This window comes from Herpailurus yagouaroundi, unplaced genomic scaffold (genome assembly GCF_014898765.1).
Source record: "Herpailurus yagouaroundi ecotype Mexico unplaced genomic scaffold, PumYag 139, whole genome shotgun sequence".
Lineage (NCBI taxonomy): Eukaryota > Metazoa > Chordata > Mammalia > Carnivora > Felidae > Herpailurus > Herpailurus yagouaroundi.
Window position 1 is genome coordinate 39,279,868 of NW_024412394.1, and position 23,466 is coordinate 39,303,333.

The 23,466-nt window shown below is 35.0% G+C and overlaps 1 long non-coding RNA gene and 1 other non-coding gene across 2 annotated transcripts in view; one reads left to right on the top strand and one right to left on the bottom strand.

Moving 5' to 3' along the window:
- The window catches only part of LOC121029692 (uncharacterized), a 328,421-nt gene that overhangs the window by 94,207 nt on the left and 210,748 nt on the right, over window positions 1–23,466 (bottom strand). The window lies entirely within an intron of this gene.
- On the top strand, window positions 5,055–5,162 carry LOC121030101 (U6 spliceosomal RNA). The gene has a single exon (XR_005790054.1). It is a non-coding gene; the product is annotated as a U6 spliceosomal RNA (small nuclear RNA).

A 23,466-nucleotide genomic window follows, 5' to 3' on the forward strand; every position in this document is an offset into this window, starting at 1 on the left:
GTGGAGGTTCCTCAGAAAATTAAAAATAGACCTACCCTATGACCCAGCAATAGCACTGCTAGGAATTTATCCAAGGGACACAGGAGTACTGATGCACAGGGGCACTTGTACCCCAATGTTCATAGCAGCACTCTCAACAATAGCCAAATTATGGAAAGAGCCTAAATGTCCATCAACTGATGAATGGATAAAGAAATTGTGGTTTATATACACTATGGAATACTACGTGGCAATGAGAAAAAATGAAATATGGCCTTTTGTAGCAACGTGGATGGAACTGGAGAGTGTGATGCTAAGTGAAATAAGCCATACAGAGAAAGACAGATACCATATGGTTTCACTCTTATGTGGATCCTGAGAAACTCAACAGGAACCCATGGGGGAGGGGAAGGAAAAAAAAAAAAAGAGGTTAGAGTGGGAGAGAGCCAAAGCATAAGAGACTGTTGAGAACTGAGAGCAAACTGAGGGTTGATAGGGGGTGGGAGGGAGGAGAGGGTGGGTGATGGGTATTGAGGAGGGCACCTTTTGGGATGAGCACTGGGTGTTGTATGGAAACCAATTTGACAATAAATTTCATATATAAATAAAATAAATAAATTAAAAAAAATATTTCATGGGTTTATATAGAACAATGACAACAGCATGTAAAGCATAAAGAGAAATAGAAGTATTACTTTATAAACTATGTTGTATGTGAAAGAAAAATCCCCCTCTCTTTTCAGTATAATAAACAAAATTTTTAGAAGTATTCCAAATTTTAAAAATAAGTTTAAGAAAATAAAAATAGAGTTCAAATTTCAATTGAGGCCTTCTATATATAGCTGTATTATAGAACTTATAAGTATATCCATATGTTATTTCCGATTAAACTGTGAGCTCTTTAAAATCAGGCACCAATTTTATTTATCTTCATATCCTGATGGTACAGCACAAGGCCTTGCCCATATAATATGTTTAACAAATAAATGTATATTGAATGAAAAAGTTAAGTAATGAGTGGTGCCTGTGAGCAAAGGCTCCCAGTGTTTGTTTCCACATCCTGGAGTAATCCCACAACAAGCAAGACAAGGATGTCTGAGAATCAGGACTCTTCTCTAAACTGTGCCCATTATGATGGGTAAAATGCACAGACAAGAGTATCAATAGTTCTCAAAGAAAGCTAATCATCAAAATCACTTATGAGCTTAAAATTTGTTTTTAATATCAGGAGATTCCAATTCAAAAGATCTGATTGGGGTCACAGAATTGGTATTATTAAGTTTAATAACCACAGTTCCAAAAAAAAAAAAAGTTTAATAACCACAGTTCTATGGGGTGTGATACCAGGGCCATTGAGAGGACCTCTTAGTGTGGATAGCTCCTCACAGATGCCTCATTTCTAGATAATCTACCCTTAGTACCATTAGAGGCACTCTTCTCTTTCAAATGCAAAGATTTAACTCTACGGAAAGATGTATATTAAATCACTAAAAATTTAATATGTGCTAAAGATATAAATAGAGATGATAGATAGAGATATAGATGATAGATAGCTAGATAGCTAGATATAGAGATGACACATAGATGATAGGTAGAGATAGATAGATAGTAGATTCTAGAGCTTTGTTCTATAAGGCAATTAAGTTACTTGGAAAGAATCTGATCCTCTTGAGACTTGCCTTTTAAGTCTTTTGAGGAGAATGCAGAGCAGTATTTAGTCTAGGAATAATTTTTCCTCACTACTTAGGCAATGCTTTCCTGAGTATTCCACCCTATGAACCATGAGGTACTAGGTTTTCCACTCTGGCTGGTAGACACAATCTCTTTCCACCTTTTTGTTATCTCTGTATGTTGCTCCTTTTGGATAGTTTTTTCCCTCACCTCAGATCATTTCCTCACATTCTGAAGACTTGCTAGATGCCATCTGTGAATCACTGGAGCTCTCTCTCTGCAATGCTCTCTACTCTCCAGTATTTGCCCCCTGAGAATTCTAGTTACCCTGGGCTTCCCTCAACTTCTCTTTGTTTCCTCCACTCAAAAAGACAGCTGGACTCCACCTGGTTCTCTCCTCTGCACAGTAACCTGGGAACCCTATCCAGGCAGAAAGCTGTGATGATTGTAGTATTCACCACATTTATTTCCCTTCTTTTGGGAACCATTGTCCTTCCTTGCCAAATAGGCAATGTTTTAGAAATTGTTGTTTCATATATTTCATTTAGCTTTTTAGTTCTTCCCATTATTTTCAGTTCTTTTAGTTCTCTAAATTGGTACTTGTTGCTGCATCTCAGCTAGATATAGAAGGGATTTTTTTATTCTACCTTGGCAAAGTGGTGGGGGATATAGTATCAGAGGTTTCCACTTGGCCTTACCTAATATGATGGCTTGACCAACACCAACCCCAGGTAGACTCAGTGTAAGGTTTTCTACAACTGCCAAGTATGTCAATCCAGCTAAATGTTCAGGTATTGGGGAATGACCAGAGCGAGACCACAGACCTAATAGACGCAGTGTAAACTGGATATTGTTAAGGACCCTATTTATTGCCTGGCTTCCCCTACTTGTCACCTCTCTGATAGGGAAAATAGATGACATTTCAGGTCTTCTGTGTTCAACAGCCTAGAAATGTCTGGGTATTCTCTTTTACTCACTATGTAATCATCTGAGTAAATAAATGCATGAACATTTTGGGAAGAACTGAGGGAATCATTATAGTATATACTTGCCACAGTGTTGCAGGGTTCTACCTCCTGGAGACTGAACAACCTCTATGGTCAACGAGTACTGGGTCTAAATATTGTTTCCTGTCTGGGTCTAAATATTGCTTCCATGTAATTTTATTGAGCTGAACACTCTGGTGTCCTATCCAACCATTCTTGCTTTCTTTTATTTGTTTGTTTAATTTTTATTTATTTATTTTTTACAAATAAAAATTGTATCTATTTAAGGTGTTAAAAAACTTAATTTAGTAGATCACTTTATGTTAGAGAGCTCTGGAGAACTGGTGGGGTGACAAAAGGGCTACAAAGGAAACCCAAAGAGAAGATGAAAATAAACCACAAATAAATACAGACAAGAAAAGAATTTACCAGAAGTCAGGATGGCCCTAGACTTTTTCTCTATGATGCTTAAGCTGAATAATGATAATCTAAAGAGAATAGACTGACCAAACCAGTGGGGATTCCTGATTTGCTCAATCTTACCATATGAAAATATTAATTCATGTATCAGGTGCTATCTACAAATTGACCAAAGTATAGTAGAGGGAGAGGGAAACTGTAAATGTTGACAATCCTGTTTCATCATAAGGATCTGAATTTCATTCACCATGTTCTGTTAGGGAAGAATGCCATCTCAAAACTGCATCAGTCACACTAAGGAAGAAGCTAATGTTCATTCAGACTGAGCAAATAAATGAAGGAGAAAGAATGATAAATGCTGCTTTATTAGGATTCTCTTTAAGATTCATTTCTTCTTCATCAGTGATTCACTGTTTTCTCTCCTGATACTTAGGTCATCTCAATAAGCATTTGAAGAACTTTTACTCAGTGAAGGAAATAATGCCTGAAACCACTTCTCTTAAATTATTGACACTTGAAATTGTACTGAAGCAGTTCTCTTTAGCCTCCATACTCTGTAAAGAAGCTATTCCATACCAAACCTCCAATGTCATCACAAGGGGCATTTTAAATTTTGTTTTGTTTGGGAAACCTCAATTTCCCATTCCCTTTCTGAAAACTGATAGTAAAAATATATTCTACTTAATAATTGTTTTTATACTCTGAGGGAGGAGGGATCTTAGGGAATATTTAATTTAGTGCCTCTATTTTACAGATAAGTAATATAAATTCATGAAAAATGAAATTTTGCAGCATATGATGAAGTTGAATTCATAAAATGAATTATCTAAAGTCACATACTAAATTGGGGGCAGAGTGAGAGTTATATTAATAGTAAAACCACACTTACTTCAAGATATTTTCTTATCTCTAGAATTAAATTTATATGGTTTAAGCCATTTACTGCATATTAATAACTACAAAGCAATACTGAGAACATAGTCATATTTCAATATAGCAGTGAGGTGAGTAATCGCATTCAGTCAAAGTAATGGTTTTTGTTTTTACTAAATGATGATAGGACTTGCATGTTAGAAAATAGACGAGTTGTTCAAAAATATGTTTATCAAATTAATCACCAGTGTGTGTACGGCATAATAGTTTTGGTGGTGGTATAGTTTTAGCCTGAATAGTAATTTTCTAAGCTGTGTTTGGTGTACTTTTATTTTCAAGGGCTCCATTTTTTAAAAATTATGTTTATGATAGAACTTACTTATTTCTTTAAAAAATTATTTAGTGAGAAGTACTGATTCCAGGGTTTTGAGTGAATGCCTATATCCTGATTATCAACTCATCAAATGTCAACATATTAGTTTTAGCCATAAAGTTCTTCAGATTTCAAAAAGATTTGACAGATCACTGAAATTTTTGTCACACTTTATAGTTGATGTTATGACAATCCACTTGATACATTATAGACTATCCATGGGCTGTGTAATAGGCACAAATTTTGGTAAAAGCTGTAGACATTTGAAAGATTTGGTATCACTCATTTAAAGATGTGCTAATACTCCTACAGTGAAGGAAGCTGTACTTTACAAAATTATAAAATGATTTCCCATGGGCAGTGCTAGCTCATAAGCAGAAGCAACTCCAATGATATGTTTTAAAGTTTTCTTTTCTTCTTATGTGAGTGTCCCCAACCGTATAAGTCATGAAGCCCATTACTTTCCTTCTTAGATCTCAAGGTCAAGACAGGTATAGAAAGAATCTTGAAGAATTATTTTTTTTTCAAAGTGGTAAATTCATATTTTGTTTTTTAAAACTAATTCTAAAAGTAGCACGTGGATGTCTGTTTTATGAGGTGAATTTAACCTCATGTAGGATTAAACCCAGCCTCAGCTTGTTTGCAAGAACTCAGAGGGTAAGTTACATCTCAGAGTTGTCCCAAAGGAGGCAAGGGATCTGAAGTAAAATGAGAACTCTAATAAACACATAAAATTAAAGATAATGAATTATGTGCTCCCTTTGGTAGCACATATACTAAAATTGGAACAATGCAGAGAAAATTAGTACATCCCCTGTGCAAGGATGACATACAAATAAAGATAATGAATTATGGTCTTTATCAGTCTTTTCATCCACACCTACATCCTTTGGAGTTCCAGATGGACTGCTTGCTCATACTGTTTCAGATATATGAGCTCAGCCAGAGGAAGCCCTGGGAACTGGCATAATTACAAGTCAGCCACCAGGTAGTCAGATGGACTCTTGGGTAAATGATCCATTATTGCCTAGGACTCATTCGCTTTGGAACAACCCTAAAACCAGTGGCATTCTCCTATATAAAGAGAGAGTTCAAGGCCCCACTTCCTTCATCACTTAGTGTCAAGGACAAGATACAGGTTGTCCTCAGTGCTAGTAGAAATGTTTTAGAGAGAAGGGGCGCCTGGGTGGCGCAGTCGGTTAAGCGTCCGACTTCAGCCAGGTCACGATCTCGCGGTCCGTGAGCTCGAGCCCCGCGTCGGGCTCTGGGCTGATGGCTCGGAGCCTGGAGCCTGTTTCCGATTCTGTGTCTCCCTCTCTGCCCGTCCCCTGTTCATGCTCTGTCTCTCTCTGTCCCAAAAATAAAATAAAAAACGTTGAAAAAAAATTTAAAAAAAAAATAAAAAAGAAATGTTTTAGAGACATTAAAAATTCTTACTTCTTTGTAGACAGCCTATATTTGAGAGATTCTTCTCATGGTCTTTTTTTTTTTTTAATTTTTTAGTCCTTTTATGTTCTAGTCTCTTTTCTCACATGCATCTGGGGCAGTAAGATGAATTAGAGCTTTCTAAAAGACCAAGCTCCCATTTTTAGAAAGCTAATCAGCAATCAGGGTGGAAAAAAGAAGACATGAAGTAAATGCCTTAGGCCATTATCATAGGCTTAATGGCATATATTGATATTAAGGAATGATATTAAGAAAAAACAGTGAAGGTAAACTACTCTCAAGAAATTTTCAGTGAAGCAAGGGCTGGAGATGAGACAGGTAAATTAAAATGTACAGGATCAAAGTATAGAAGTGTTGTATTCTACTCTGTTTAGTTACTACAGTAAAGATTACCCAAAAGAGTTAATTTGCTGCGAAGGAAAAATTAGTAATAACAGACAGTTGGAAGATGGAAAATCAGGAGACAGTAATTGATAAACAACTAAGAGGAAAAGCTTATATGGGAATACACCAAAAGCACAGGTAAAGAAGTCAATCTTAAAATGGAAGAATCTTTTTTTCTTCTAAGAATGGGGATAAAAAGAGAAATTAAAGAGAGAAAAACTGTGAGGCTGAAAAAGGGAAGTATACACAAATTTCTCAGTAAAATAAGAATTAAGTATATCTGCTAAATGTGAGACATACCTTGAGGATACTGAGGACTTAACAAATATGGGAAGTTTAGGTGTATTTGCCCTAAGGGAGGTAATAGAGAATAGTCAAGGGACTGAATTAACAGTTTACAAATAATAGCAAGAACCTAAATATGTCTAGATAGCTTGAATTTTTAATGCATTTACTCAACATAATTTTGTGAAAAAGTGTTGGTTCCTTAAGAAGGAGATCTGTTGAAGTGATAGATTACCTACATTTGGGGCAGAGGGTGGGGGATAAAAGGTCCAGGGCAGAAACTTCTGTGTAATAGAAAGTGCATAGTTGCATTGGATGACCACTGAATCCATTCTGAGTGAAATAGAGTGGGAAAGCATTAGAAAGAAAGAGTGGAACCAAGTTGCTGGATGACATACTGAAGGCTATAAGCAAAAAAAGCAAAGAGCTGGGAGAAGTGGTAGTCATGGCAGTTTAAATCAAATAAGGATATTTCACTGACAGGCAATACACACATGTCCTGAAGACAGACTTTGAGCAGTCAAAGCCTAGCTCTGCCTCACTAACTGTGGGACTGGCATAAATAGAATCGTTTTGAGAATCCATATGTAAATACATGTAAAGTACTTTGGTCAGGATCTCTAATATAGCATCCATTTGATAAGTTATAGTTGTCACTATAGTCCAGAGTTTGCCATTGTAGAAGTAGCATAGCCCCAAATGGTGAAGCATAACTCAAAATGATGAGGTATAATTTCAGTGATGTAATGGTTTGCTGATGGAGGGGCATCACTGAGAATAGATGGCTTTGTGTCATCAGAGAGCTGAAGTTCAATGAAGGTAAAGTCAGTAGATTTAAGTAAATGATTTATATTCTATATTCTGAAACTCTACTATCAGTATATAGGGATGACAAAGAGAGGACACATTAATGTTGATAAATGGAGAAGTATTTAGATGGACAAAATCTAACTTAAATTACTTTTTACTTTTCAGATTATTCTTACATTTGTGCACCTCAACACCTCAGCATTAAGTATGTCTACCTGTCAAAAGACACATGTAATTAATTCAAAATGAAAACTTCCACATTTCTGAGTTGTCCTGCATAAATACTGTCATGCCCTCTTCTTTGCACTGTCCTACCAAGACTTAGGAGAAATCTGAGTAAGTCCACTTGCAAGATTATGAAGCTCCCTCATTTAAACTGAGATATGAGTTTGACATGCTTCTTAATAAAATGTTATGACAATTCAATTCCAATTATGAGTTAAGATATATCTTGGATACATCTCACAAAATCAAAATGGAATTGATATACTAATTAGATTAAGCAAGTCAGCACACCATCTACACCTATTGATATACTAAATATCATTTCATGAGCAGAATGACAAGAGAATCACTTCCAATTAGAACCTCATATGATTTCAGTGTGATTTTATTCAACTAATTAATTGTGTAATGTCCCTTTATGTTTACTATCGCAACAAATAGTTATTTAATGTTTATCATGTATATAACATATGCTACTTACTACCAGGAATAAGTGATAAAAATTGGGGCAAACCTTCATACCCTGGAACTTACATCTGTGGCAGGGACAAACAAATATATGTATTAATACTAGAATACAGGCCAGAATTTATAAATGCAAATACTAAAGGAGCAATTGATTCCACAGGGAAGGCTCATAGAGGTGACATAAACACAAACATCCATGGGGTAGAGATACTCAAGGCTAATGACCAACATGAGAATAAAGAAGGTGAGGGTATGACTTGGGGAACATTTGTATGAGTCAGCATGTGTCTTTGCAAATTCCTAGCCTATTCAACAGCAGAGGACTGCTGACCAACACTGTGTCAAATTCACAGTTTTCAAACACTTCTTAAAAAGTAGTGCCATCTCTGGCCCTACCATTTTAATTTATTTTATCTTTTATCCTTTTATTTTTTATCATTTTATTTTTACAATTTTTTTTAGTCTTTACTTATTTTCGAGAGAGAGAGAGAGAGAGAGAGAGAGAGAGAGAGAGTGTGTGTGTGTGTGTGTGTGTGTGTGTGTGTGTGTGTGTGTGTCTAAGTACAGGAAGAACAGAGACAGAGGGAGACACAGAACCAGAAGCAGGCTCCAGGCTCTGAGCTGTCAGCACAGAGCCCGATGTTGGGCTCAAACTCACAAACCGTGAGTTCATGAGCTGAGCTGAAGTCTGATGCTTAAGCCAGACTTCAGTCAGGCGTCTGAGCCACCAAGGTGCCCCACATTTTATTTTTATTTATTTTATTTCATTATGATAAGTGTACTTTTTAACCCCTATCCCATATTTCCCCCATCCACCCACCCACTTCCTATCTAGTAACCATCAGTTTGTTCTCTATAGTTAACAGTTCATTTCTTGGTCTGTCTCTCTTCTTTTTTTTTTCTTTTGCTTGTTTGTTGTGTTTCTTTTTAGTTAGTTTAGTTTCTAGTTAGTTAACATATAGTGTAAGATTAGTTTCAGTAGAAGTAATTCATCACTCATATATAACAGCCAATGTTTATGACTAGTGCCCTCCTTAATGCCCATCACCCATTTAACCCGTCTCCCTTCCAGCAACCCTCACTTTGTTCTCTATAGTTAGGAGTCTGTTTGGTGGTTTGCCTCTCTCTGTCTCTTTTTTTACCTCTATGTTAATCTGTTTTGTTTATTAAATTCTACATGAGTGAAATCATATGGTATTTGTCTTTCTCTGAGTGACTTATTTCACTCAGCACTATACTAGCTCTACATTTTGTTGAAAATGGCAAAGATTTCTTTCCTTTTTATGGCCAAATACTCATCTGTGTGTGTGTGTGTGTGTGTGTGTGTGTGTGTGTGTGTGTGTGTCTTTTTTATCCATTCATCAGTCAATGGACACTTGGGCTTCTTCTATAGTTTGGGCTATTCTAATATTGCTGCAACAAACAGGGGCGCATGTATTCATTTAAATTAGTGCTCCTGTATTTTTTGTGTGTATAAATACCCAGTAGTGCTATACTTGGATCACAGAGTAGTTCTATTTTAAATATTTTGAGGAACCTCCACACTGTTTTCTACAATGACTACACCAATTTGCATTCCTACCAACAGTGTACAGAGTTCTTTTTTCTTTACATCCTTGCCAATGCTTGTTGTTTCTTATGTTTTGATGTCATTCTGACAGGCATGACAGGTGATATCTCATTGTACTTTTGTTTGCATTTCCCTGATGATTACTGATGTTGATCACCTTTTCATGAGTCTGTTGGTCATCTGTAAGTCTTCTCTGGAGAAATGTCTGTTCATGACTTCTGCCCATTTTTCAATTGGATTACTTGGGTTTTTGCATGTTGAATTGTATAAATTCCCTACACATTTTGGATACTAACCCTTTATCAGATATGTCATTCACAAACATCTCTCATTCAGTATGTTGTCTTTTAGTTTTGTTGATAGTTCCCTTTGCTATGCAGAAACTTCCTATTTTGATGTAGTCCAAATAGTTTATTTTTGCTTCTATTTCCTTTGCTTCAGGAGGCATATCTAAAAAAATGTTGCTATGGCTCATGTCAGAGAGATTATTGTCTGTGATTTCTTCAAGGATTTTTATGGTGTCAAGTCTCATATTTAGTTCTAATCCATTTCAAGTTTATTTTTGTCTATGATGAAAGAAAGTGGTCCAGTTTCATTCTTTTGCATGTAGCTGTACAGTCTTCCCAGCACCATTTGTTGAAGAAATGATCTTTTCCCCATTGTATATTCATTCCTCCTTTGCCAAGATTAATTGACCCTATAACTGTGGGTTTATTTCTGGGTTTGGGTAAACTTTATTCCTAGGTATTTCTTAGGTTTTGGTACAATTGTAAATGGGACTGTTTTCTTTATTTCTTTTTGGTGCTTCTTTTTAGTGTATAGGAATGTAGCAGATTTTTGTACTGAATTCCTTTTTCAGTTCTAGTCGGTTTTGGGGGGAGTCTTTGGATTTTCTAAAGATAGTACCATATCATCTGCAAATAGTGAAAATTTTACTTCTTCCGTACCAATTTAGATGTCTTTTATTTCTTTATGTTGTCTAATTGTTATGGCTAGGGCTTCCAGTCCTATACTGAATAAAAGTGGTGAGAGTGGACATCCTTGTGTTCTTCCTGACTTTAGGGGAAAGGTCTCTGTTTTTCACCATTGGGTATGATGGTGGCTGTGGGTTTTTCATACAAGGACTTTGTTATGTTTAAGTATGGTCCCTCTAGACCTACTTTGTTGAGAGTTTTTATCATTAATGTTGTAATTTGTCAAATGCTTTTTGTGCATCATTTAAATGATCATATGGGTCTTATCTTTGTTTTATTAATGTAATGTATCACATTGATTGATTTGTGAATATTGAACTACCCTTTGCAACCCAGGAATAAATCCCACTTGATTGTGGTGTATGATTTTTTTAATGTATTGAATTCGGTTTGCTAATATTTTGTTGAGGATTTTTGCATCTATATTCATGAGAGATATTGACCTGTAGTTTTCTTGTGTGTGTGTGTGCGTGTGTGTGTGTGTGTGTGTGTGTGTGTGTGTGTGTGTGTGTGGTGTCTTTATCTGGTTTTGGTATCAGGATAATAATACTGGCCTCACAGAATGAATTTGGAAATTTTCCATCCTCTTGTATTTTTTGGAATAGTTTGAAAAGAATGGGTATTAACTCATAACTAAATGTTTGGTAGAAATCACCTGTGAATCTGTCTGGTCCTGGACTTTTGTTTTTTGGGAGCTTTTTTATTACTGATTGAATTTCACTGCTAGTAATCGATCTGTTCAAATTTTCTATTTCTTCCTGATTCAGTTTTGGTAGGTCATATGTTTCCAGGAATTTATCGATTTCTTCTAAGCTGCCCAATGTGTGGGCATATAGGTTTTCATAATACTCTGGTACAATTGTTTGTGTTTCTGTGGTGTTGGTTGTTATTATTCCTCTTTCATTATAATTTTGTTTTTTTGGGTCACCTCTCTTTTTTTATAATGAGTCTTGTTAGAGGATTAGATTTATCAATTTTGTTGATCTTTTCAAGAACAAGCTCCTGGTTTCACTGATCTGTTCCATTGTTTTTTTAGTTTCTATATCATTTATTTATGCTCTAATCTTTATTATTTCCTTCATTTTGCAGGGTTTGAGTTTTATTTGTTCTTTTTCTAGGTCCGTTAGGTACAGGATTAGGTTGAGATTTTTCTTGCTTCTTGAGGTAGGCCTGTGTTGCTATAACTTCCCTCTTAGAACTACTTTTGTTGTATCCCAAAGATTTTGGATCATTGTATTTTCATTTTCATTTGTTTCCATGTAATTTTTTATTTCTTCCTTGATTTTTTGCTTGACCCATTCATTGTTTAGTAGCATGTTATTTAACCTCCATGTATTTGTGGTCTTTCAAACTTTTCCTTGCAGTTGATTTCTAGTTTCATAGTATTGTGGTCAGAAAAGATGCATGGTATGACTTCAACCTTTTTTTAATTTGTTGAGACTGGTTTTGTGGGCTAGTATATGACTTATTTGGGAAAATACTCCATGTGCACTTTAAAAAAGTGTGTATTCTGTTATTTTAGGATGGAATGTTCTGAATATTTCTGTTAAATCCATCTGGTTCAGCGTGTCATTCAAAGCTGCTGTTTCCTTGTTGATTTTCTATTTGGATGATCTGTCCATCCATGTAAATGGGGTGTAAAAGTACCCTACTAATATTGAATTACTATTGATTATTTCCTTTATGTTTGTTACTAACTGTTTTATGTATTTGGGTGCTCCCAAGTTGGATGCATCAATATTTACAGTTGTTATATCCTCTTATTGGATTGTCCCCTTTATGATTATATAGTGCTCTTCTTTGTCTCTTGTTATAGTTTTTGTTTTCAAATCTATTTTGTCCAATATAAGTATCGCTACTCAGCTTTCTTTTGGAATCCATTTGCATGATAAATGTTTCTCCATCCTCTTAGTTTTAATCTGCTGGTGCCTTTCGGTCTGAAATGAGTCTCTTGTAGGCAGCATATAGATGGGTCTTGTATTTTTATTCACTCTGTCACCCTATATCTTTTGACTGCAGCATTTAGTTCATTTGCATTCAAAGTAATTATTGATAGATATGCATTTTTGTCATTTTGTTACTTGTTTTGTGATTGTTTCTATAGATTTTCTCTGATTCTTTTCTTGCTTTCTTTCATGGTTTGTTAGCTTTCTTTAGTGATATGCTTAGGTTCCTTTCTCTTTATTCTTTGCATATTTATTAGTGGTTTGGGGTTTGTGGTTACCATTAGGTTTATGTATAAAATCTTCTGCATATAGCAGTCTATATTAAGTTGATGGTCACTTAAGTTTAAACCTACTCTTTACTCCTCTCTCACACACATCTTAGGTATATAGTGTCATATCTCACATCCTTTTGTTTTATGAATCCTTTGATTTTTATGGAAATACTTTTACTGCTTTTGTGTTTTTTTATTTTAATGCTATCACTTATGGTCTTTTTCCACTCAAAGAGTCCCTTTTAATATTTCTTATAGGACTGGTTTAGTGGTCATGAACTCCTTTAGTTTTTGTCTGAGAAATTCTCTTACCTCTCCTATTCTAAGCAATAGTCTTACCGGAAAGGGTATTCTTGGCTATAGATTTTCCCTTTCAGTTCTTTGAATATATCATGCCACTCCCTTCTTGGCCCCATCATTTTTAGATGTGAGTTTACAGGCAGGAATTGGCACCTTTCTTTACAAATTTGATTCGAATTTTTGATATTATAATTATTTTATCCAAATATCAGAATAGCCTCTCATTTTAACCATAAGCCTTGGCATTTAAATTTTTTAACATTTATGTCCAAATATAGCATGTAAATAGCATTTATTGTATATTTCATTAATATTTGATTGAGTGTCAAAGATTTGTATATATTTTTTCAGTTGCCAGTTTTAAATTTAGTTGCCAAATTTTAGTTGTCAACTCAAAATAGCTAATATGTATTCTGTCTCTTAATTATATTTAAAAATTCCAAAAGGACTGACTTTTTCCTCTTTGTAATTAATTAGTCTGGGGCAATTCTATTTTTTTCTTTCTTCTATCACAGTCTCATTTTTATTCAGTCATAAGCTTTTGTTTGGTTTATCCCAGCATAGGAATTACCAAGGGCTTACAAGTTATATGCTTTTCTTGCTGTGGAAAACCAATGCTAAAAATACCCATTCTGCTCTGCATAACATTTCTCCTCCATTTTGAGAGACTCCACTTTCATTGCCATGACCTCTTCCAGATAGGGGACATGCTGACAAGCTCAAATCCATTATTTACTGATCATAAGATACCAGAGTCTTATATGTCAAATGTTACATAATTCCCAGAAGAAATCCACATCTAGATTTCTTTACATTCCAAAAACTAACCGTCTGCTTTCATTATCTAGGAATGTTATTGCAAATTTAACCTGATGTCACCCTTTGATGTTACCTGTAAAATCTCTCTTTCAGCAGAATAATTGCTTCTTACTTATAAATTCAGACAGGACGAGTGACACCCTGAATCTTATGCCAACTCCCACTTCTGGATCTGTTTAGCTCATATCAAAAATTGTTGAGGTTTTTTTTTTAACTTACAACCAAAAATTAAAAGTCAAACATACATTACTATTTAATCCAAGGACAAAGCAACGCTCCTGAGAGAAATTGAAAGATTTCCCAAATTTAATAGAATTGGAATTCCAAAGTATCCTGAACATTAATGAAGTTCTTGGAGTATATAATTAGAAACTTTGATTGTGTGGAGCACCTGGGTGGCTCAGTCCGTTAAGCGTCCAACTTTGGCTCAGTTCATGATCTCACAGTTCATAAGTTTAAGTCCTGCATCAGGCTCTCTACTGATACTTCGGAGAATGGAGCCTGCTTCAGATTCTGTGTCTCCCTCTCTCTCTGCCCCTTCCCTACTCGCACTCTGTCTCTCACTCAGACATTTAAAATAAAAGAAACATTTAAACATTTAAAATAAACATTTAAATTAGAAGAAACTTTGTGTTGTAATATTTTTTTGCTAATAAAACATATAGGAGGCAGGGGCGCCTGGGTGGCTCAGTCGGTTAAGCGGCCGACTTCGGCTCATGTCATGATCTCGAGGTCCGGGAGTTCCAGCCCGCCTAGGGCTCTGTGCTGACAGCTCAGAGCCTGGAGCCTGTTTCAGATTCTGTGTCTCCCTCTCTCTCTGACCCTCCCCCACTCATGCTGTGTCTCTCTCTGTCTCAAAAATAAATAAACGTTAAAAAAAATTTTTTTAAATATATAGGAGGCAAACAGAAATACCACTTATTATGTTTGCTTACAAAATTATAAGCAGTCATGTCAGGAAAATAGTGAATGGTTCTTCCATTTGAAATCTGTTACGAAAACCTAGGTGGTTTCCCAAGTGCACATCTCCACAAAGAGAACCCCCGGAGTCTTGCTATGTCTTGGGGTTGAGGAGTTTGGAGCTACTAAAGATCACTTTTCATTTTTCTCCAGGCAAAGCACCAGTGAGAACAGACTTTCTCTACCTGACTAGTTAATAGAGGTTTATCTATTAAGTTTGCAAACATATTTGTAGGATGTGCTACTTAAACACCCCATACTCTTTCCACTACAAAAAAAAAAAAAAAAAAATTCCCTCACCAAATAGGACAGGGAGATTGGTGCTGATTTGACTGCCTCTTCAGCCTGGATTTTATTAAAATTGTAAATATATTAATTGATGGTCAAAGAAAGGGCGTGGTAATTCTGAAAACTTTGTGGTAATAGGGAATGATACTGAATACCCTAGAGGACATTTGGTGTTTATTAGTTGTCCCTAGATAAAGCACTTAGAGAGTATTTGTCCAAATGAAGCCAGAAAATAATTTTAGGCTATTTACATTAAAATTAAAACCAATGATAAAGAAGTGACATGTTTAGTTACTTGTTACCTGCTCAGGTAGGAGTACCCATCCTCTTATCTTTAGTCCACAAGTGCTAATAGAAACCAAAGACACAAGAAGAAAAACAAAAATTCACCAAGCCTAAAACTGCAGTTTTTTCCACTGAGTTATCTACAGAAAAATAACAAAATGGACTGCTTTTGTATTATGTTTGTTTCCTTTCAAGTTTATTTGAAGGCAGAAGTGAGACAGTAGTATATTTCCATGAACAGATACTTGAAATATGGAGGAAAATTAAAAGAATTCTATTTCTGAAACCAATATTGTACTGTATATTAAGCAAAATTTAAATTTCAAAAAATTATCAAAAACAAATAAAAGTAAAAAAAATCAAGGGGAAAAAATCTTCTTGAGAGAAATTATACTAATATGAGAAGAAATATATATAGTCATGCAAATAAACTAGCATAATGTTTTATAATACTATTGTATATGTAACCAATAAATTCTAAAGATGGAAAAACAAAACAATCTAAAAATCCACATATGAATAGTTCCTTCAATTAATAATTTTTAGAATATAACTACTTAGTTGATTTAATGAAGATATTTTAATTTGATTTGGGCTTGACTTCCAGATTTTGATATGCCCCTATTTCACTAATGTAATATTCAAAAGATGGGGCGCCTGGGTGGCGCAGTCGGTTAAGCGTCCGACTTCAGCCAGGTCACGATCTCGCGGTCCGGGAGTTCGAGCCCCGCGTCGGGCTCTGGGCTGATGGCTCAGAGCCTGGAGCCTGTTTCCGATTCTGTGTCTTCCTCTCTCTCTGCCCCTCCCCCATTCATGCTCTGTCTCTCTCTGTCCCAAAAATAAATAAACGTTGAAAAAAAAAAAATTAAAAAAAAAAAAAAACAAAAACAAAAGATACCAAGCAATGTGTATATATATATATATGTATATGTATATATATACATATATATATACACATTTATCTCTCTCTATATATATATTCATTTATTTATATAATTATTTACTTATATATTTATATTTTATAATATAATTTATATATTTTTATAATTTAGTGTTACTTATATATTTGTATATATAATTTACTTAAATATATATAATTTATCATTTCATTTCTCACAACTATCATTTACCATCTGCCCTCTAAGTAAGAGAGCATAGAGAAAAATCAAATCACAGAGGTGTGTACAATCAGCCTGAAATGAAATATGCTTTCATTTTTCTTCCCATGCAAACATAGTCTGGTTTACCCTCCTGCTATTTGTTATACTCTGGATACCATGGGAATATAAACAATCTTTAGAAATAGACCATGCTGTCAGCAAGTACAGAACACCAAGCAAAATACTTACGATAATGATTAGAAAGACTGGGTCAAAAATATTCTTCCCTTGTGACTTTTACTATCTCCTAATATTCCTACGATATCATTTACTATAAAGCTCATCTACCCAGATTTTCATCTAAACTCAACAGTTCAAACATCAATGGCAAAACAAAAATAAAACCACCACAGTCTTTTGAATCACAATCAAACCTATTTCCCTTAATGCTGCTGATTATGGCAGTAGAAATAATTTCTCCTAAAAGGGTTAACATACATCTGAAAATAGATCATTGTACCCAAAGATTTGCAGAAGTTTCCCATTTTTTCTGCTTCTACTCTCAATGTACCTTCTTCATCACATGCACCCACACATCATCCTCTCTGTTCCTTCCTATATTGGCTAATGCCATCAGCATCCTCTTGAAGACTGAGACTCCAACCTCACCAAATGAGTTCTTATGCCTTTTCTCTCATAAACTCTGTCTACATCCCATTTTTCTTTCCTGCTAAAGTCCAAGCTCCCATCATCACTCTCATCTGAACTATAACAACTTTGTAGTTAATCTTTGGGTTTCTAATTTCTCCCCTTCTGATTCATCCTGTGTTTTGCTGCCACCAGTTGTGTCCTTAAAACAATGGCTTATGGAGTCCCTGTTCAAAATTCTTACATGGTTTTCCTTTCCATTAAACACAAAATAAAACACAATCTCCTCAACCTGGAATTCAAAGCCTCTACAACACAAACTCAGTTTTCTTAACAACCATTTGCCTGTAGACACACAATGGACACACACACACACACACACACACACACACACACCCCATATTCTCTCCATTTCTTACATTTTACTGTGTGGCTTTTATTAAGCTATTATCTCAACTAGAAAGTTTCTCTTCCTCCTAACTCCTCTCCATTCCTCAACATCCAGTTCAAATGCTACTTTTTCTCATGTACATTAGTTCAGATAAATTTTTTTCCTGCATTTCCATCATATTTTATTTGTACTTCTATTTTGATACTGAGCACAATTTTTCCTATAATATATATGGGTGCATCCCTATAGATTATATACGGACTTTTGAGTTTCCTAAAAGTTGGGGAATATACCATAGTAATCTTGATCATTTGGCGTCCTAAAAATAGTGTTTATTAACTTGTATTTCAGGATGATTATCAGGCAATGATATTTTCCAAATAAGAAAGACGAGAAAACTTTAAGTTGTTGATATTTTGGCTAATTGACTTATAAAATGTGAACTGGAGTACAGTGTAGGGTAGAGGTTAGATTAACACAACTGTGGAAATGCCTACAAAATAGAAAAAAGAGAGGAGCCCAATTATTTGACACTTTATGAATTTTTTACAATAAAATATAACTGAGTCCATCTATTCTTCCTTTCCATGTAAGACAGAAAAAAAAATGTTTATTTAATTTAATTTGCACCAGAGTCTCCTGACTACTTCTGCTACTCCAACAATGTTGCCAGTGAAGAGCATGTCACAGTCAAGGATATAATGGGCCTAAAACCTGAAGCTGAGGGTGAATATTCAAGAACACATGCATTCTTCTTATTTACTTCTAGAAGCCAATTATGAAATATTATTATTTCTTCAATTTCTTAAATCCACGTGTCTTTAGTTATTAATTGTTCTTACTAGATTACACCAGGGTCAACTTCTAGAATATTTGACTACTATTCATTTTTCAGTTCACAGCCAAAGATCCAATTTCTATAAATATTTTCATGTTTTCCCCTCTGGATCAATGCATAAAGTTATTTGGACTTAGTGAAAAATATAGTTTTCTAGACTCACAAAGTTAGATAACAATGAATTTACTAATTTTAGAGAATTTGGTGTTTATTCAAAACATATGTTTCTTGGTTGTGATTAATAGGGGCAACTTTATTCATTTCAAAAATGAAAATCATACAGTCACAAGAAGTCACGGGAAACTCTGAGCATTATTACCACACAATGAGTCATCATAGCATATCCAGCCTTAAAACAGCTTTAGAATTTTAAGAATCTAGGGGCGACTGAGTGGCTCAGTTGGTTAAACGTCTGACTCTTGATTTTGGCTCAGGTCATGATCTCATGGTTCATGAATTTGAAACCCATGTCAGTCTCTACACTGACAGTGTGGATGGAGCCTGCTTGGGATTCTCTGTCTCTGTCTCTCTCTCTCTCTCTCTCTCTCTCTCTCTGCCCCTCCCCGTGCACTTGCACATGCTCTCTCTCTCTGTCTGTCTCTCTCTCTCTCTCAAAATAAATAAATAAAATTTAAAAAAAATTTTGAGTCTAGTTTACTTTTTGGTATGAAAGAGTAAATTCAGTTTTATCTGTTACTGTAATCCAGAATCTAAGTGTTCTTGCTATCATGTCTAATGTAGGTCCCATATTTTGGAGAATGTATTTTCTGGATTTTTTTTTTGATAGGGGTAAAGGGGAGCTGCATTTGGCTCAAAATTGTATGAATCGGTCTCTTATTGAGTTGCAGTTGAATGCATAGGCCCTTCAGCCACGTAGAGAAAACTAGCCATTGTGCCATTGGGAGGTATTTTGTCACTTAACAATCTACTGCAGAAGAAAACAAGAAAGTAAATTTTTCGTGTCTTTTTTTTTTCTTTTAAGTATTTCACTGAGACCTACAAACCATTATATTGTGAATATATCCTTTGGCACTAACCAACATATTTCTTTTCTATCTCTAGCTCCAGTAACTTCTGTCTTTGTTGAGAGGACGGTATGTTACCAGTGCCTTCTGGGGTCTATAATTTATCTGTATGACATTTTGTGGTACAGAGAATTGTCTATAGGTCTTTCCTGCCTCTGATTTAGAGTAAAATAAGGGATGTATACAATGTGAATTTTAACACCTGTTATTATGAAGGGAATAGAAATGAACACAAAAGCCTGTAATTTTTTAAAATGAGAATACTGAATTGATCTCAAAGTAGAATAGGGAGTTAGAGTTATCAGCTCTGCATTTATAAACCAATGACAAGGCAATGATAATCTAAGACAACATTTGCACTGTTGCTTTATCAAGTTTTAGCTTTGGAAGGGAACTGTTGGAGACAGCACTGGATTCTGTAAAATGAAACAGTACCTCCTTAAAGGGGCTGTTGAAAGGATTCAATGAGATTAAATTTCTAAAGCACATATCCTGACACAAGGAAAACATAATAAATAGCAGCTGAAAGAAGTAGAAGCAACAGTAATCAAAACATTTTCATCACCTATTACTGGGCTTGAGCACGTCACTTAACATATCTAATCCTCAGAATCTTCATAGAAAAAATAAATTATAAACCATACTGTACAGATCTTCCCCACATTGTTGTGAAATCAAACAAGCAAATTATACTGAAGTATCTTGAAAAGTATAACTAGTTGTAGAAATATGTTTTACATACATCTAATAGTTCAGCAACACAACCAGTAAAGAACTCATTTCTAAAACATCTATGGGATATAATCAATCAGATCATGCTTGAATATCAGAATGATTAGCAACTCACTACTTATAGTTCCAGCCAGCTCATGGAAAGCCAGGATGCACCCATAGACATTGAAGAATTTGTACTTTCCTTATCCGCTTCCTGCTGATATTTCCCTGTTGCCAGTGGCCCATGAACTACCTTAGTGGGTAATCAATAGTACCTAGAGTTAGAAAACAAGGACATGGGGATGCATCCCAAAGTCTTTCATTCATCTCTTCAGAGCCAAGCCATATACAACCAAGAGTTTACTACATACATAAATTCAAGATAAAATTCATGAGAGTTGAAGGGAAGACAAATCTGTGAGCAATTACTATCTTCTAAGTCTTATCTTGACATTCCAGACAATATCAGGGAGACTTTGTTTTATTAAGGAAATTATTGATATTCCATTAAACTTTATTTATTTGGCTATCACATCCTATCTGGCCCTAATGAAAATAATTTGCTTTCTCTTTCAGGCATGTGTACCTTTTGTTAAGGTAGAACACAAAATGAATTGTATAAAATCAGTTAATTAGATAGATTATAAGGGCATAGAGAAGCAGAGAGAAAGGAAGAAGACATAAGAGTTGCAAATGCTTTTAGATTCTGCTGATATCAATGGATCTCTAAAAATTAGTTAAGACATTAGGAAACTGAGAAATTAGACCAACTCTTCATTTTTTGGAAGGCTAATTGACATGTTGATCTGTGAATTGGGCTGCAGGTTTAGAAAGGAGCTATGCACTGATTAGAACTGTTACAGTGGAAAAACTCTTCTATGCTCCATTATGGAGCTGCTTATAAATAAAAGTAAGTGCTGCTCTTCAACTTCAACATAAATAATTACACTCTAAGTATACGGTAAACAAGGAGTAAATAATAGTATGTTGCTATGGTGTTATTAAACAGTCACTTAAATGTTGTACTATTTGTATAATTATATGCTAGACGAGAACACTTACAAAGTGCCTACATTAAAAAAAACTGGAGTATTTTAAAAAGCATCAAACATTTTAACATAATGCCCTACTAAGTAGAATTGAAAATAGCAATGAAACCATGTCAAGCCTGATAAGATACTCAGGGCTAAAGGTGATGAATATAACTATGAATTAATATTTCCACAAACTTAGACCAGTATCTACTTTGATCCAAAAAAATTCCTGGTATTAGGCTGGATGTGTGATAGACAATCATGAAAGAATCTAAGACTTTTTGAGACATGAACATAAAAGGAGTTCAGTGCTAACTTCTCAGTATTAAATATATCTGCCTTTAATTATTCAGACTCAAGCAAGGTATTAATAGAATCCATAAATGAACTAAAAGTGAAACAAATTGAGAAGTTTAATTGATGCTGAAGTTTGAAAGGGTTGACCAGAGTTTTGAGAGAAACTTCTAAAATTATCATCATCAAGTAAAGCTGATATATGTTGATCTGAGAAAACCTCTACCTGACCTTCAGTAAAGCTCATCTCCACATATAACCTTGTTTTAAAAATTACATTTACTAGAATTGAAATGTGGTTGATGAATAAAACATTTTAGAATAAGGAAAATTAGAATCAATCTATGTTTTTTTTCAGCTGACCTGGTCGAAAAGTAATAGCCTCAGATTGCAACATAAAAAGATAATTGTCAATATAAAATAGTATGTATTTTAACAAGGTTATTATAAAAGGAAATGAATGAAGGCAGAAGTTCAATAGTCAAATTCACTAAAATTATATTACTTTTCTATCTGGACAAGTTAGGTATGCTCAAATAATTGATTTACTTCAAAATTGCCTGAAAGAAAACCAAGTTGGGTGTAGTGATTCTAATGCTACTCTCTATTTTTCAAATCTGAAATGTATACTTCTTTCCATCTGCAGCAGAGGGCCTGGATGGTGTACTGCCACATATACTAGCTGTAAACACATGACAGAATCTTATAGATCAAAAAGGCCTTAGGGTTGTTTATTGTGGCCTGAGGAATAGTTCAGCAGACTGCAAAAGATCACATTATACAAGAAAGGTGACTACAAATCTTGATTATTATAACCATATTCTCCTACTCCAGCCCCCAGACAGAGCCCATTGCTATACCTGACCCTGGGTCTGTTTTCCCTCATTGGAAAAGTCCAATGACAGGCAAATGTCAATAGTAGAACTAAGATTTTTTTTTTTAATGTTTATTTATTTTTGAGACAGAGCATGAATGGGGGAGGGTCAGAGAGAGGGAGACACAGAATCTGAAGCAGGCTCCAGGCTCCGAGCTGTCAGCACAGAGCCCGACGCGGGGCTCGAGCCCACAGACTGTGAGATCGTGACCTGAGGTGAAGTCGGATGCTTAACCGACTGAGCCACCCAGGCGCCCCACTAAGATATTTAAAAATATATGACCAAGCTTTCTATTATCTCTGAATCCCACCTAAATTAATAAGGTAATATTGTACTTTCAGTGTCAAAAATTAATAGAGAAGTTTTTATCTCAATCAGAAGCATGAAAAAGTTGTCTTTGCATATTAGTCAGGGGGGAATGGAATATTGAAATCACCAGAATGAGGGCTTGAAGTGATGTAACTTTTAAAGAAAGGCAGCCAAATCAATCATTTATGTGCAAGATGAAAGTTCCATGTTAATAAGATACTACATTGTATTGCATCTATAAAAACCTATCTCTTCTTCCCGAAGTTTATACACACACATACACACACACTTGTACACCTACTCATATGTGTGTGTGTTGGAAGAGAAGGAAGATAGATAAATCATTTAATTTTTGCAACAAAACAATCAAAAAGTTAAGTATTATACTATTTTATGTAATTTATACCTTGTGAGATGAGAAATAGAATATATTTCATTGAAGAGGGATCAGAGACACTGGAAAACTAAATTCAAAGGCAGGCAAAATAGTGAAAGAACTGGGATTAGAATTTGAATCTTGTTAGTGTAACCAAGTTTCCTTTATACTAGATTAAGGCCTGTTTAGAAAGTATTATTTCAAGTTGATAGGACACTATTTTTAAGTTATAACTCCCCTTTAGGTAAATAAAGTGATGTCCTCTAGTGACTCTCTTTAAAAAAGCATTAAATTCAATTTACAAAGTCATCTTTACTGTAAAAATGCACACTAGGGATGCGTGGGTGGATCAGTCAGTTAAGTGTCCAACTCTTGATTTGAGCTCAGGTCATGATCTCACAGTTTGTGGAATAGAGCTCCATGCTGACAGTGTGTGTACCCTGCTTGGGATTCTCTCTCTCTGCCCCTCTTCCCCATTCATTCTCTCTCTCTCTCTCTCTCTCTCTCTCTCTCTCTCTCTCTCTCTCT